Source organism: Delphinus delphis, chromosome 4, assembly GCF_949987515.2.
Source record: "Delphinus delphis chromosome 4, mDelDel1.2, whole genome shotgun sequence".
In the NCBI taxonomy this organism is placed as follows: Eukaryota; Metazoa; Chordata; class Mammalia; order Artiodactyla; family Delphinidae; genus Delphinus; species Delphinus delphis.
In genome coordinates this window covers 68,176,763-68,191,488 of record NC_082686.1, presented here as the reverse complement: position 1 = coordinate 68,191,488, position 14,726 = coordinate 68,176,763, and the positions used below count along the sequence as shown (strand labels likewise).

General features: G+C 50.1%; 1 protein-coding gene across 1 annotated transcript in view; it reads left to right on the top strand.

Annotated features, from left to right (window-relative positions):
* Positions 1-6,236: 6,236 nt before the first annotated feature.
* The window catches only part of SEMA5B (semaphorin 5B), a 118,354-nt gene continuing 109,864 nt past the window's right edge, over positions 6,237-14,726 (top strand). Inside the window, exon 1 of the mRNA XM_060009915.1 lies at positions 6,237-6,343. The gene's annotated coding sequence lies outside the window, so the exon portion shown is untranslated. The remainder of the gene's footprint in view (positions 6,344-14,726) is intronic.

The following is a 14,726-nucleotide window of genomic DNA, read 5'->3' as shown; positions in this document are numbered from 1 at the left end:
TCCAAATGTCCGGAGAGTGACCCCTGCCCCCTTGCCTGGGGTTGAGCACTTGACTTGGCCCTTTATCTGGAGCATCTACCAGGAAGCCTGGTGTCATCCGGGGGACCAGCCCTGCCTCTGTCCTTCCTTCTGATCTCCCATACCTCACTTCCTCCTGACTCATCCTCAGCCCCAGTCTGACATGTTTGTCAGAAAAGCGGGAAAGAGGAAGGCGAAGAGGTGCTCTTGACCGCCTGGGGAGCCAGATATGATCATCCCTGGGTGTCATCCCAAGGACAAACTACAAAGTCAGCCTGCCTTCTCTCACCACACCCCTGACTTAGGAGACATGAAAATGGTGTATGTGTGCGTGTGTGTGTGTGTGTGTGTGTGTGTGTGTGTGTGTGTGTGCGTGCATGTACACACTGATCTTCATGCTGCCTGAGAGAATGTGTGAGAGTAAATATGTGAAGGCCTGGAAGGGAATTTATTTTCTCAGGAGATGAGAAGAAAAATTAGCACTATAACACAAGAAACAAAAATGACGCCAGAATGAACGTGCTCATGTCGGGTGGGTGACCATTTAGAGGTCTGGGTTTTCAGAGCTCACGCTCCACTGTGCTTTGACTTGGAGCGCTGCTGTGTGGGTCAATGGACACATGTGGTGAACTGGGTGGAAAACAATTAGTATATGTTTTATTCTAATAGGCATCTTCTATTGCAAGTTTTTAAGTGCAAATGCAGATGTTAACTGATAATCAGTTGGAGAGAACACTGATAGGGAGAAATCTAAGTTCAAATCTCGGCTCTGAAAACTGTAACATTGCGCCTCAGTTTCCTTATCTGTAAAACGGGGATAATAATAATGACTCACTCTTAAATCATTATTGTGCACTTGTTTTCACGTAGTACCATTCTGTGGGCTAGGATTACAGCAATGAACAAAGTGGGCAATGCCTCCGCTGTCGTGGAATTTATATCCTGGTTAGGGCAGATGGATAATAAATATGTACAATGTCAGGTGATGATAAAGGGTGACAGGGGTTTGTCTTTTTTGAAAGGATAGTAATGCATTGCTAATGAACTGATGTTTGAGCAGACTCTGAAGGAAGAGAGGGAACGACCATGTGGACATTGACAGAAGAGCTTTCCAGGCGGAGAGAACAGCAAGTGCGAAGGCCTGGAGGTGGGAGCTTCAGGTGTTCCAGAAACAGTGGAGAGGCTGGGGAGGCAGGCGAGAAGTGAAGGAGGGGAGAGCAGTAGGAGATGATGTCAGAAAGGGCCTCGTGGGCTTGGAGAGGCTGTGGCTTTTCCTCTAGGGAGCTGGTGAGCCATGGAAGGGTTTTTTTTGGCAGAGGAGGGCGAGGATCTGACTGCGGATGGCTACTGCGTGGAGAACAGACAGTAGGCACAAAGGTGGAAGCAGGCAGAGCAGACATCCAGGTGAGAGAAGAGAGTGGTTTGAATTGGGGTGCTAGAGGAGGAGGTGGTGAGAAGTAGCCAGATTCTGAACATATTTCAATGGGACTTATTGACGGTTTACAGGTGGAGTGTGGGATGAACTCAAGATTTTGGCCTTGAGGAATTCAAAGACTGGAGTTTTTTTTTTTTTTTTTTTGCGGTACGTGGGCCTCTCGCTGTTGTGGCCTCTCCCGTTGCGGAGCACAGGCTCCGGATGCGCAGGCTCAGCGGCCATGGCTCACGGGCCTGGCTGCTCCGCGGCATGTGGGATCTTCCTGGACCGGGGCACGAACCCGCGTCCCCTGCATCGGCAGGCGGACTCTCAACCACTGCGCCACCAGGGAAGCCCAAAGACTGGAGTTTTAATTTACTAGGTTGGAAGAGTCTGAGGGAGGAGCTGCTTTGGGGAAAGAAAATCAGAAGTTAAGTCTGAGATGCCTATTAGATGTTTACATGGAGGGCAGCAGGCAGTCGGTTCTCTGCATCTGGGTTTCAGGAGAAAGGTCAGAGCTGCTAATGGAAACTTAGATGTCATCAGCAGAGATGGTGTTTACAGCCCCCGGGGCTGGACAAGACCATCCCAGGTGGCAGTGTGACTACCTCCTTCACATGGCGTGAAGGCCAAAAGATATTGTATGGAAAAGACTTTTGTAAACTGTGAAGTGCTAAACACTGGAAAAGACTCAGTGCATCAACATAGTAAAGGACATAATTTAAAGAAGTGTCTGCAGGGAGAGTCAGAATCATAGAATGTTGTACCAGGAGGACCTTAAAAAGCAGCCAATCGACCCCTCTCGTTTTAGCCACGAGGAACTGAGGTTGGAGAGGTTAAGAGGCTTGTGCAAGGACACCCAGCTCGTTAGTGGCCAGCAGACGAGCTGGTCTCAGAACTGAGGAGCCCTAACTGCGGGTGCGGTGCTCTTTCCTCCAGCAGCGCACCTGCTCACATTTACGGCTTCAGCTCTCTCCGAATCTGTTAACCAGGGCCAAGTAATTCTTCCAAAACAGAAATCTAATTATATCGCCTTATGCTTTCATACATGCTATTCCCTCTGCCTGGAATACTCTGCTTCCTCCCGCTTCTCTGTCTGGCAAGTTCCTGCCCCATCTCCATTCTCAGCTAGAAGGGCCCTTGGCTGTGAAGACCTCCTTGCCCTGCTGGGTGGAGCTGGTTGTTGGCTTTCCACGTGCCCGCGGTGCTCTGGTCCTGCATTTGCTGTGACTCGGGCTGCCTCGCTGGCTGACTGTGAGGCTCTGGCTCTCTCCTCTTATGACCTCTCCAACGAGCGAGCGCACTGAGTGGCACTTAAGTGTTTGGGGAGGAAGGAAGGAAGGAAGGCCTCTTCTCTCACATCAGCTCAGGACAATGGCAAAGCTGTCATTTAGTGACACTTCAGTTCCTCTAACCTAAGGGGCTTTTGTTTCACAAATTGACAATGACTTCTGGGGTGGGAATTTTCCTTTTTCTTTTCCATCCCCAGGCACAATGAGCAGGTGATTCTGGGACCAAATAGAAAATGATTTGGACATTATAAGTGATTGCTGCCTTCTTTTTTCCAGTTCTCTCTCTCCTGTTGATATACGAGTGGCTGTGGCTTGTTGGCCTTTTGCTGCAAGGCCGGATTTGTGTTTGTGCCTGGGCTATGCACAGGTGGGTATACACACACACACACACACACCCCTACATAAACTCCTGGGAGAGGCTGCACTCTTGTTTTTCAGAGGCAGCTAGATCTCCCAGAAAATGCCCTCAGGTGGGCTCCCAGGTTTGTCACCTTTGAGCATGAGAATTTGGCCTTCTTAATCTCTTGGTACCTTAGCTGAAGGTAAGTTTGGAATTTCTAGATCAAGAGTAAATTCCAAGAACTTCTTCCCACCCTCTATGTTTGCTGTTCTTTAGCATGTTTGTTTTGGATAATTCTGTATTAATTACTGTATTTACATTCTGCTTAATTAACACTGTTCTGGTAGGTGAAGAATTGCTCCTAATAGAAGTAATTATTGTACAGGTTATTGCAGGGGTTTAATGAAAGTGACAGAAGGTGGTGGTGACACTGTGGTGATGGGGTCAACGCTCCAGGTTTTGTTCCTAGTAAACGATTCAGGGTTTGCCAAACTCTGGGGACGCCTGAAGCAGGTGATAAGCCAGGCTAGTAAAATAACTGTCCCTTCCTGAGGTTTGGACTTCTGAAGCTCTCTTGTATTGAGAGCTCTTGAGTAATCACTGTTAGTCAATAGAATACTGTAGGATGCAATTAGGTTTAATTAGCCTAGCATCCCAAGCATGTCTGCTCCTCTGTCTGTGTCTCTTTGGGTGTCTCACCTTCTTGGCTCCTGCTTCCCCTGAAAAGGAAGCGTTCCTGGGCTGTGTCCCCAGACTGGGGTCTCCCCTCTTCTCTTCCTGCACTGAACTCTCTCCTACACTCATTCATAATGTGGAGGGGGAGAGCCAGGAAGGGGCATGAAGTGATGGTGGAAAGAGAAGAAGGAAAAGGCAATCAAAACATAGTGGAAAAAGAGAGGGAGGGTGAGAGAATATGGTGAAGGATGGAGAAGATTTTTATAGCCTTTCAAGAGAGAGCTGCTGCCGACAACCACTCAGAAGGCACTTTGTCTACTGTCCCAACCAAACAAATGGGAAACTCTCCCGCTCATACCTTTTCCCTGCTATATATATAGAATATTTTCAGATTTTTGTATTAATTAAAAGGTGTCTATATTTCATACACATTTTATTTTTGCAATAACAAAACAGTCCCCACGGTTCTGTAGGGAATGGGAATGGGGGAGGGTGGGGGGAGGGGGGGTCAGGCAACACTCACAGCAGTGGAAGGGTACCAGACTGGGGATCGGGAGACCTGCTCCCACCCCAGCCTGCAACTCTGGGACAAATGCTTCCCCTCTGGATCTCATTGTCCTCATCTGTAAAATGATAGGTTTGGACTCGATGCCCTGCACTACCTCTTCCAACTTGATTTCTACCCCCTTATTAAATGGATGGTCTACCAGACTTATATGCCCGACATACCCGTTTCCTTCCTTTTTCTCTCTTGTCTGCAACTCTCTCCTCTTGTTCAGAGTGTCTTCCCTTTGCAAGTTCCTCTCCATTCTGCACATTATGAATCTCAGCATTCCTGTTGCCCTAGAAAAGCATTATTTCTGAGATTGTGCACTGTTTCCCTTTTTACAGCATCTCATAAACTCCTTTCTTGGATTCTTTCTTTTTTTTTCTTTCCCATCATTCTGGCCAAACTACTTCTCACCTTGGTTCAGAGGGGTGTGTGTGTGTGTCTGTGTGTGTGTGTGTGTGTGTAGGAGGGTGCTTCTCTAGATTTCTTACCATCTCCATTCCTCTGTTTTATCTAGGATTTCCTTTATCCAGAATTTTGTTGCATAAAATGATTCACTCTAATTCTTCAATTTCTGGCATAGTCTAGAAAGTCGTTTAATGTTTTCCTTCTTCCAACTTACCTATTTTTATTTCACAGTTCTCTTTAGCTGTCTCTTATAATCATACTTCTCCTGGTTTAATATTTCAGGTCCTTTGTCTGTATCCTTCATTCTTTCGTTTTCTTTTCTTAGGTCACCTTTTAAAAAAATTTTAAAATACCATTCTTTGTTCAGCAGAGGGCTCTCTTCCCATCCCTCTTGCAGCCGGGCAGATAGGATTTGAAGCAGCTTGTCCCCGCTGTCTTTCCCTCAGGTTTTCTAGCCATCAGAAACATTAGACACTTAAACTTGTAAACAATTCAGCCTTGTTCGGTGTGGTCGCGCTAAACCTTCCCTCCTCAGCTGAGAGCCCTCCACCGGCTGCCCCGCTCACTAATCTATTGGATGCCCTCCCAACGTTCCTAATGTTATTCACTGTAGCCCCTACTCCAATCGCTCAGTAGGGTAGGTTATCACCAACCCTAGTTTACGGCTGAATTAACTGAGGCTTGGAGAGGTTCACCCAAGGTCGTGCAGCTTGTAAAGTTAACCCTTATCCGGCCGATTCTGGTTTTCCAGTCCAGCCCAGCAGCCTCATCTCATTCCCTTCGACTGCAATTTATATCGGATTTCCCTTGTTTTGTACGCAATTCTTTCCCCCTTCAAATCCACGGGCAGGAAGATCGTCCCTAGCTGATAGGGCTGGGGCACTGGGGAGCCGAGGGGAAGGGAGAATTTCCTCGGGCCCCAGCGGTTGGGTAGGCAGGATTCTGGTGCGCTGACGCCCCGGCAGAAAGCCGGGTTCGAGACGGGGCTTGCCGAGGACGGTAAGGCAGGACGTGGCAAAAAGGCAGCAAGTGCTCGAGGGACCTGGGTCTCGCCGCTCGAACGGCGGCTGCGGGGCGGGACTTCTGTCTACCCTCCGTGTAAACACACTTGGCAAGCCAAGGGCGGGATTCGGACCAAGCCCGGGGACGCGGAGGTGCAGGGCGCCCCCTCGCGCTCCTCCGCGCGCCACGAGTTGGCGGGTGGCGCGCCAGCCGCGGCAGGTCCTCTCCAGCACCCTCCTCCTTTTCTCTCCCGCTCCCTTCCCTCTCTCCGCTCGCTCCCAACTCCTCCCCCACCTCTTCTCCCTCCCTCCTTCGGCCCCCTCATCTTCTCCTCCCCGCTCTCAGCCGCGCGCCTGGTCGGGAGCTAGTTGGAGCGCGAGGGCTGCCGCCTGAGCCCAGCTCCGCTGAGCCGGGCGGGTCGGCGGCGCGTCCGGCGGCTGCTGGCGGAACCCGAGGGTGGCGGGCGCGGGCCCGGGTCGCGTCTGCACTGGAGCGGCAAGTGAGGGCCGGGGGCCGTTCTTGCGCGGCCGCCCCATTCCCAGACCGGCCGCCAGCCCTCCTGGGTCGCCTTCGCCGCTCCCCGCCGCCGGGAGCCGGGAGTCGGGAGCCGCTTGGAACCGGGCACCTGCGCCCGCAGCCCGGAGGTGAGTCCCGGGAGCACAGGACGCTTCCCCTGCGCGGGCTGGGCTGCAAGTTGCAAACTTCAGCAACTCGGGTGGGTAGAGGGGTAGGGGCCCGGGGCCGCTGGCAAGTTGGAACCAGGTGGCGGAGGCTGCGGGCAGAGAGGAGGGAGTCCCCGCGCTTCCACGCCGCCCTCTGCCACCTCAGCTTGGGCTCCCTTCGTGCTGCCGCGTTCCCGCCGTCAGCCGGCTCCGGGTCCGGGCTGCATGGGGCCCTGGCCCGGCCGCTGTCGGTGCGTCTGGGCTGCACGCCGCGAAGGGGACCTAGGGCCGGGCCTGGAGGAGGGGACGGACAGTTGAAAGGCTGGGAGAGAGCCGGGCTGAGGCGCCGAGGGTGGCGCCGAGATGGAGGCTCCGAGAGGGCGGACGAGTAAACCCGGTGGAGGCAGAGCGCAGGCGGCGAGGCGCGTGGGAACGCGTGGCCCGCCCGGAGTGTGAAATCTCGCGCTCGGGGACGTCCCTGCTGCGCCGCCGCCTGCGGGGGTCCCCACCGGATTCTTCCCAGACCCCCTGCCCTGGCGGGGCCCTGCGGAGCCCAAACTCTGCCCCGCCAGGCCCCAGATGCAGCCGTCCCGGAGCCCGGCGCTCCCGCCTCGGCGGGCGGAGAGGGGCGCGGCGGCGGGAACGCGGGATGCGAACGGCGCTTTCCTGATTTATTTTTCTCATGGTAATTTGTCTTTGTGGTTGGGCTGCCCATTCACTTTCCGCTCACGTCTTGCGGGAGATCCAGTGAGGAGGGAGGGAGCGGGGGGCGCTCCGGCACAGGGAGAGATGGAGACAGGAGAGGGGATGGGGATCCGAGCCGGGCGGGAGCCGAGAGGGAAGTGGGCGTAGGACCCGCAGAGGATGAAGGCAAGGCTGAGGACACCCGGACGAGCGGAGCCGCGGGCGGGCGGCGGAGGGAGGACAGAGCCGGCCCCTTCTCGAGCGCAAAGTTTAAACAACCAGGAGGAGCCACCTGAAGCGCCCTCCTTGCCTCCTCCCCTTCCCTCGGTACCCAGTCCTCGGGTTATTCCCCCTGCTCCGCCGCGCCGGGCTGCAGTGGGCCCCGAGTTGGGAGGAGGAAAGGTAACTGCCCTACTCTGCCCCCACCCCTGCGATCCTCTCCAGGTATTCCGCGGTGGTGATGAGAGCAGCCGGAGCGGGGAAGGGCTGCCCGCCCTCGGGATACGCTCTTTCCCGGCCCCTTGACTGAGCGGAACTGGGATTGGGAGGTTGGAAGCTCGCCTGTGTCTAGACCCTACCACGATCCTACCTTCTCTGAGTCCAATCTCCTTCCACATTTCTCAGGCACCTCCACTCCCCCTCCCATCCCCACCACTTCGGCCTTATTCGGCTCCTTCGTCAGCGGCAGCGGCGTCTCCCTCCAGGCCCTTCTGGCCCGCCTCTGTCCTCCCCGCCTCTACTTTCCCTCATCTTTTAGCCTGTTCTCTTCCATTCCTTCTCATTTACCGCACTGCCCCCCCACCCCAGTTCTTCCTGACCTTCAAAAGTGGGCTCTCACCTTTTCTGAACCAGGATAGATGACCTTGAGGAAGGGGAAGAGGGGAACTTGAGCCTGAGAAGTGGACCTCACAACTAGGAAAAGGAGGACAGATTAAGAAGCAGCTTGGAAAAACCCGCCGGTACCCTGCCCCAAATCTAGATTACCAACCGAGGAGGAAGGGGGATAAAATATCAGAGAGAGAGAGAGGGAGTTTGCCACTTGATCACTCTATAGACTACAGATCTAGAAATTACAGTTTTAAGTGATCTAATCTCTATGTGTGCATGTTATCCTGTACTTTGGGGATTGATTGGAACATCCCACAGCCTGGTCCTACCTGTCACCTGCTGGCCCCCTACTCACCCTGACTCTCAGGGCCCACTAGGATTCTACTGTGAGATGATGAGTTCCTTGAGGTCAGGGGGCCATCTTATCTTATACAAATCTAGCACTTTACATTGATACAAGGTACCAGACTCAGAGGCGGGACTGGAACTCAGGTCTCCTGCCCCTCCCCACCCAGCCCAGTGGGTATAAACCAGTTTTATTCTTTACAAAAAAAGAAAAAAAAAAATCCAACCATGACTTTTTGCTTCCCCTGATGTAGTAAAGCCTTATGCAGGGATTGGATGAGAAAAAACTGGAAGCTCACATAGGATGTTCAGGAATCCCAAGGGATATCCAGAAAGCCCTGATCCCTGAGTGTGGGTCTGAAAAGGGGAAGGGGAGCCCCAGCAAGGGGGCAGAGGGCTAGCAGACATTTAGAGAGGATCAGCCTGGCAAGGCTGTAGATTGGTGGATGCAGTGTGTACACTTGGGAAGAAGATGCTCTCGGGTCCAATTCTTTTGAACATTGATCATGATACTCCAGTTCTTAATCTTGGCCACCCTCCCCTATCCCACAGGGAAAGCCCAGAAGATATCAATTCAGGTCAATGCCATAGAGTCAACAAATTCACTACTTTCATTGAGGATTGAGGTGGTAGAATGGACACAGAAGGCAAAGGACAAGATCCCTGGTTAGAAGTGCATGTCTCCTTGTTATATAGCCTTAAAGGACTCATATATATAGTTTCAATGCCCCACCACCCACACCCCCAGCAGCTAGATGTTCCCCATGGTCCTCAAGTGTTGGCTCTATTACTGAGTGGACACAAGGTAAATAAGACCAACAGTGGGACTAAACTCACATGTTCACTATTTATCAAGCACCTATTATGTGCCAGGTACTAAAAGCTATGGCTGCAACAGTAGATAAGACATGTCTCTGATCTCCAGGATGGAGGTGAATCAGCGTGACTAGGAAAACACAATTACTAGCATTGCCTCTACTGCCGTGATAGAATTTATTGTGGATTTTTTTTTCCCATGTGGGTTTGTTCAGGTGACCTGACAGCTAATATGGAGTTGTCCAAAGGACTTGGGGTCTAGGGTTTGGGGGAGGGCTGAGACGGCTAGGATTCCACCACCTTAGCTCTTCCCTCAGCACCAAGTCCCCTCTCCATGCCTCAGATTCCTCACTCATCAAGTGGGGCTGAACACCTACATTGTACCTGTGGTGTGGACAGAGGCAAAGCCAGGTGCCTGAAGATCTGAGGAAGAGAACTATTGGGAGGGAGTATTTGATTATTTATACATCAGTGTCTGAACCCCAGTGAGTCTTGGGATCATCCTTTGCCTCATCCAGTCACCTTGATCACTGGCCTGTCTTCATCACCTGGTGACTCTGTGTGTGTTTGTGTGTGTGTTGGAAATAATGAATGAGTTTTCTTCACATTCAGATCTTTGCATTTGAGTTTAGCCATCACTAAGTTGGTCTTAAATTTATGACAAAGCTTAACTAACTTGTCTTAAATGTATGACTAGAAGCCAAAGCAAGTGTCTTGACTAATGCAGTTTCATTGAATTGACTGAACTGAGCTCTTCTTTTAGAGCTTATGGGGGCAACACGTGGATTTCACTGGCATACTGCTGTATTTTTGTGGACCTCCCTCTCTCTGACTTTTGGTTTGATGACATCTGCCTTAGCTGAGGAGATGGCTCTCTGATGGGTAGTCTGGAAGGGGATCTTTATGTATGTCACTTTCTATCTCAGATGGAGGAATCTCCTCCAAGATTTTCTTTCTGAAAAAAACTCCCCTATAACCTGCTTAAATGCTAGAAAGTACCAGCTGGGAGCAGAGTTCTGAAAGGGAAGGGGGGTGCCAAACATTCTGTGGTTCTGCCATGTCTGCTTCCCTCCCTCTGCTTTAGTGAGCATGAGAGATGAAAACCAAACCTTGCAGAATGCACTCTTTAATCCTGACATTAGTCAGGGGCTCACCAATGAGCAGTGACTACACTTGGTACCTCCAGAGTGGGAAAAGGAAAAAAAGATGGCTTCCTATCCAATTTGCAGCTGGGAACAGTGGGGAAAGCAGGATGAGGAACTTGGGAGGGATGGTGACTGGGCATGGGAGAGTTTGACCTTGAGCACACTTCCCAACAGTTGGGCTTCGCATCCTCCTCCACTCTGACTTGAAACAGGAGAACAAGGATTCCCTTAGGCTTTCCCTGAGCTTTAAAGGCAATGCTGTGTGCTGAGTCCCACCGTGACACTTCCCTCATTGATCTGCGATTAATAAGGATGACTTAGGGCTTCCCTGGTGGCGCAGTGGTTGAGAGTCCGCCTGCCGATGCAGGGGACACGGGTTCGTGCCCTGGTCCGGGAGGATCCCACATGCCGCGGAGCGGCTGTGCCCGTGAGCCATGGCCGCTGAGCCTGCGCGTCTGGAGCCTGTGCTCCGCAATGGGAGAGGCCACAACAGTGAGAGGCCCGCATAACGCAAAAAAAAAAAATAAAAAATAAGGATGACTTCATCAGACTTGCACCTGGAACTCGTTTGAATTTGAAGCCTTGTCCGTATCATCAGAATGTCTTTGCATTTGAACCAAGAATGTCTCTGGCCTGTTCTGTGATAGGAAGGGCTGGTACTGGAGGATGGCTGGTGACCATCTGTTCTGCTATCCCCTGAGGATCAAATTAGAGGAGATAGGTTTAAATTCCCCAAGGAGGAAGCTGGGTTAGAAACAAGGGAGGCTTCTCCATCTTGAATGGAGATTACCGTCACTTCTTGATTTTCCAGGAGTGGTTCATTTCTTTTTTTGTTAATTATTTGTGGGGAATATTTAGTCTCAGGCCAGTTTCTAGTTACAGCCAGCCCCACTGTTGGAAACCCACCTGATTGCCAGTATCTTCAGAAAGTGCATTGTCCTTTTAGCCTCCACCTGAGCCAAACATCATTAGGAAGGTAAACCCGCTATGTATCAGGTATATGTGTGTATGTAAATATACTCATAGACATTCACATATAAACACAGATACAGTGCATTGCAAAGCTATGTTACAGTTTGATCACCCAGTATTTTGAGTTACCTGCGGCACTGTTCTGCCGGAATTGACAGGAGGCTGCCTCTAGGGAAGCAACTTCAGGGAAATGTCGGGTAGGGTAGCAATTTAGATCCATCCCTACTTGCCATCCCCACTGGTCCACCTGAGCCAAAACTCCCTCCTTACTGCTCTAGTCATTGTCCTGAAGGCCCCCCAAGGAGCCCTGCTCTAAGGAGTACAAAAGAGCCTCAGTTGGCCCTTAATTATTCAGGGATAGGTGGATCCAGTGGGTAAAGCACCTGACTCAGGACTCTTATTTCCCTTCTTTTGGTGGCTTGAGTAACTTTATACCTGTAGTGAGAAGCTGGGGAGATCTTATCATTTAATACAAACTTTTGTTCCTAGCAGCCTCTTCCCTCTGCTCCTCTTTCCTCAAGGCACCTGAGGGAAACTAGGAGCCCTCCTGAGAGGCCTCATCCGCCCAAAGCAGACTGCCATTAAGGGTCACACCTTGCTCTGTTGGCTGGGGTGTGTTTCTGCCCAAAAGCAGGAGAGAGGAAAATACCACTAGCTCCGGCTTCTGCAGAGTCAGATCCCTGTAGATTTCCCAGCGTCTTGGTTTTCTTCCCTCTCCCTTTTGTAGAGCCACCTGCTCTTGATTTTATGGAGTCAGCTAGTAACCTGGGCCCCATCAAGGGTCTGAGCCAGGAGCAGTGTCCTTGTGGTAAAAGGTCCCAAACAGGTCAGCTCAAAGGAACACTTCTGTGAATGTCCCCAAGGCTGAGGGTCATTTTCCTGCATAGACCAGGTGCCTTGGGGCTGTCTGCTCCCTTTTAGCATCTCTCTAGCTTCCATAGTGGGTCTCTCTTCACATGCTGGGCTCTGTCTAGAGAGCAAGGCTCAAGTGAACTCTGTATACAGGTAACAGTAGCTTGGTCCCACTCAACTCTAATTCACTGGCTCCTTCAGAACCACCTGGAACGCTTTGAAAAAATATAGACGACCAGCCCGTTATTAAGTCAGAATCCCTGAGATTGGAGCCTGGGCATTGATTTTTTTTTTTTTTTTTTAGCTCCTAAAATGCAACCATGGTTGAGAGCCACTGACCTAAATCTTTCCTAGGTTCTACCTGGCCACACGCCAATGGCATGCAGATCCTCTTTGCCCTCAGCCCTTCACAACAGCCAGGTACCAGATCCTGGCATTCAGATCATAGCTACTGTTTGTGTTCCTGTGTTCTGAATTTAATGACTTTTTATTATAAGCTGATTGTGGGAGCTTCCTTCTAGTGTAACTCCTTTGTGATCATTTTTTCCTTAAAAAGCATTTATAAAAGTAATGCATTCAGCATTTTGGGGTATTTCCTTCTAGATATGTAACAAAATTGTGATTGTACTGTGTTGTTTTGTAGCCAACCCTTTTCATTTAATCTCGTATTGTGATAATTTCCCCATGTCTTAAGTATTCTTCTCAAATGGGCTTTTCACTGGCTGCCCGGTATTTCATCTCATGGATGTGCTATAATTTATTTAACGAATCCTGTGTGGGCTGGACATCTAGACTGTAAACCACTTTTCACTGTTATAAATAATGCTGCAGTGAACATCCTTGTCTATAAATCTTTGTGCCTATTGATGATTATTTCCTCAGAGCAGATTTCTAGAAGTGGAATATTTATGCTTCTTTTTAACATGGACCATTTAGACAACTTTTGACTGACTTCCTAGAGCAATAAAAAAACATTCATATTCACAGCTGGAAAAACAAACTATTTTTACTGAACTTTTCTGAGGCATCAGCCTGGCTTCTTCACCCTTATCTGAGCCGAAGGTCAGAATCCTTGACCTAGCCTTGTGCCTGGGCTCCACCTCCAGGTCAGTTCCACAGATTGCTGCCTCACCATTCAGGTGAGCTCCAAGTCTCTCCTGCCCCTAACCCACAGCATCTTTAGTTTCTTCTTAAACCTTCTTAGCATTTTCTTCTTCACACCTCCGGCCCCGGAACTCTCAGCGCTCAGCACTGCCTTCAAGCTACTGTTCCATAATGGCTGTTATTACTGAGCTATTATTATGTACCAGTCAGCTCAACTTATGCTTTATCTCTGTTAATCCTCATGTGCCTTATGTGCACATATTATTTTTGTCTCCACTTTCCACCAGAGGAAACAAAAAACTTGGGAGAGAAAACAATTTGCCCAAAGTCACACAGCTAATAAGTAGTAGAACTAGGATTTAAACCTAGACTGTCCGACTTCAGACCCTACAGACTTAACTGCTCCATATACTTTTCTCCGTTCTTGGCTTATGGTGTCAACAAGCTGTTCACAAATGCTCCATCAGCATCCCGTGTACGTATGCTGTGACTTTCTCCAGAAGGAGAAGGGCAGTTCTCACATACAAATCGCAGAAGAGTGGGGTTGCTATTCATCAAGTCTCCCTTTTCCTTTTGACCTCCTTGATTCTGTCCTCATGCCTCTCTCCAAGTACCCCACTCCAGAAAACATTTCTTGTCTCCTCACCGACCAGTTGCCAATATCCCAGCGTGTCTTACAGCTGAGAAGGTCCAAGTTATACCATACCCCTATTATAGCTTCCCCACCCATTTGGAAGAATTTGGATGCTACTTTTGCAGTATGGCTTATAAAGCTGTCAGGGAGGCAGGCATGCTGTAGTTATGATAGGGGGAGAGGCAGCCTGACTTCTGTTGGATGTCAAGTACTGCTTAAAGTGGAGGATTGGATTCACTTTAGCATTCTTGCCTCTGTAACCTTGTCATTGCCCAAAAGGTAGAGAAATAGCAGCCCAATCTGTCCTTCTGATTTGATTCGGACCATGACCAAGAACTAGGTGGTGACGTGACAGTGCTTAGATGACAGACACCACATCAGTCTGGCGTTAATGACGGCCAAGGAAAGAAATGACGTGCCCACAGACCTTCCCTAGTCTGTAAGAAGTCTGATTTGGGGAAGTATGATCGCATGATTAGGGATTCCAAAAGGGATGATGGTTTGTGACAGGCGAGATTCTGCAGAAGGAAGCTTCACGTTTTTATCCATGACTTGGGTGAAACTGGAGTAAGCGAGCTTATCAGATTTGTTGATGCCAAGGCTGTGATGGGCATCGCCTATAAAAGACAGGGTATTCAAAATGATCTTGACAGACTGGAATGCTGGGTTTAAACCAACAGGATGAAATTTAACAGGGGCAGATGGGAAGTTGCATTTAGATAGCAAAAATTAATTACTCAAGTTCATGATGGGGGGGTGGGGGCTGACTTGATTAGGCTGCAGATCCTGAGAAAAACATCTGAGGGGTTTAATTGTACGCAGGCTTCATGGGAGCCGACGGGGTGATGGGATTGCTCAGAACAGTACCATCTTAATGGGCACTAAGAGACGGGCAGGGTCCAAATTGGGTTCTCTCTGGTCATTATGTCCTCATTTCTGCACATGGATTTTAGAGAGGACCCTGGCCAACTCAGGCGTGATGAGT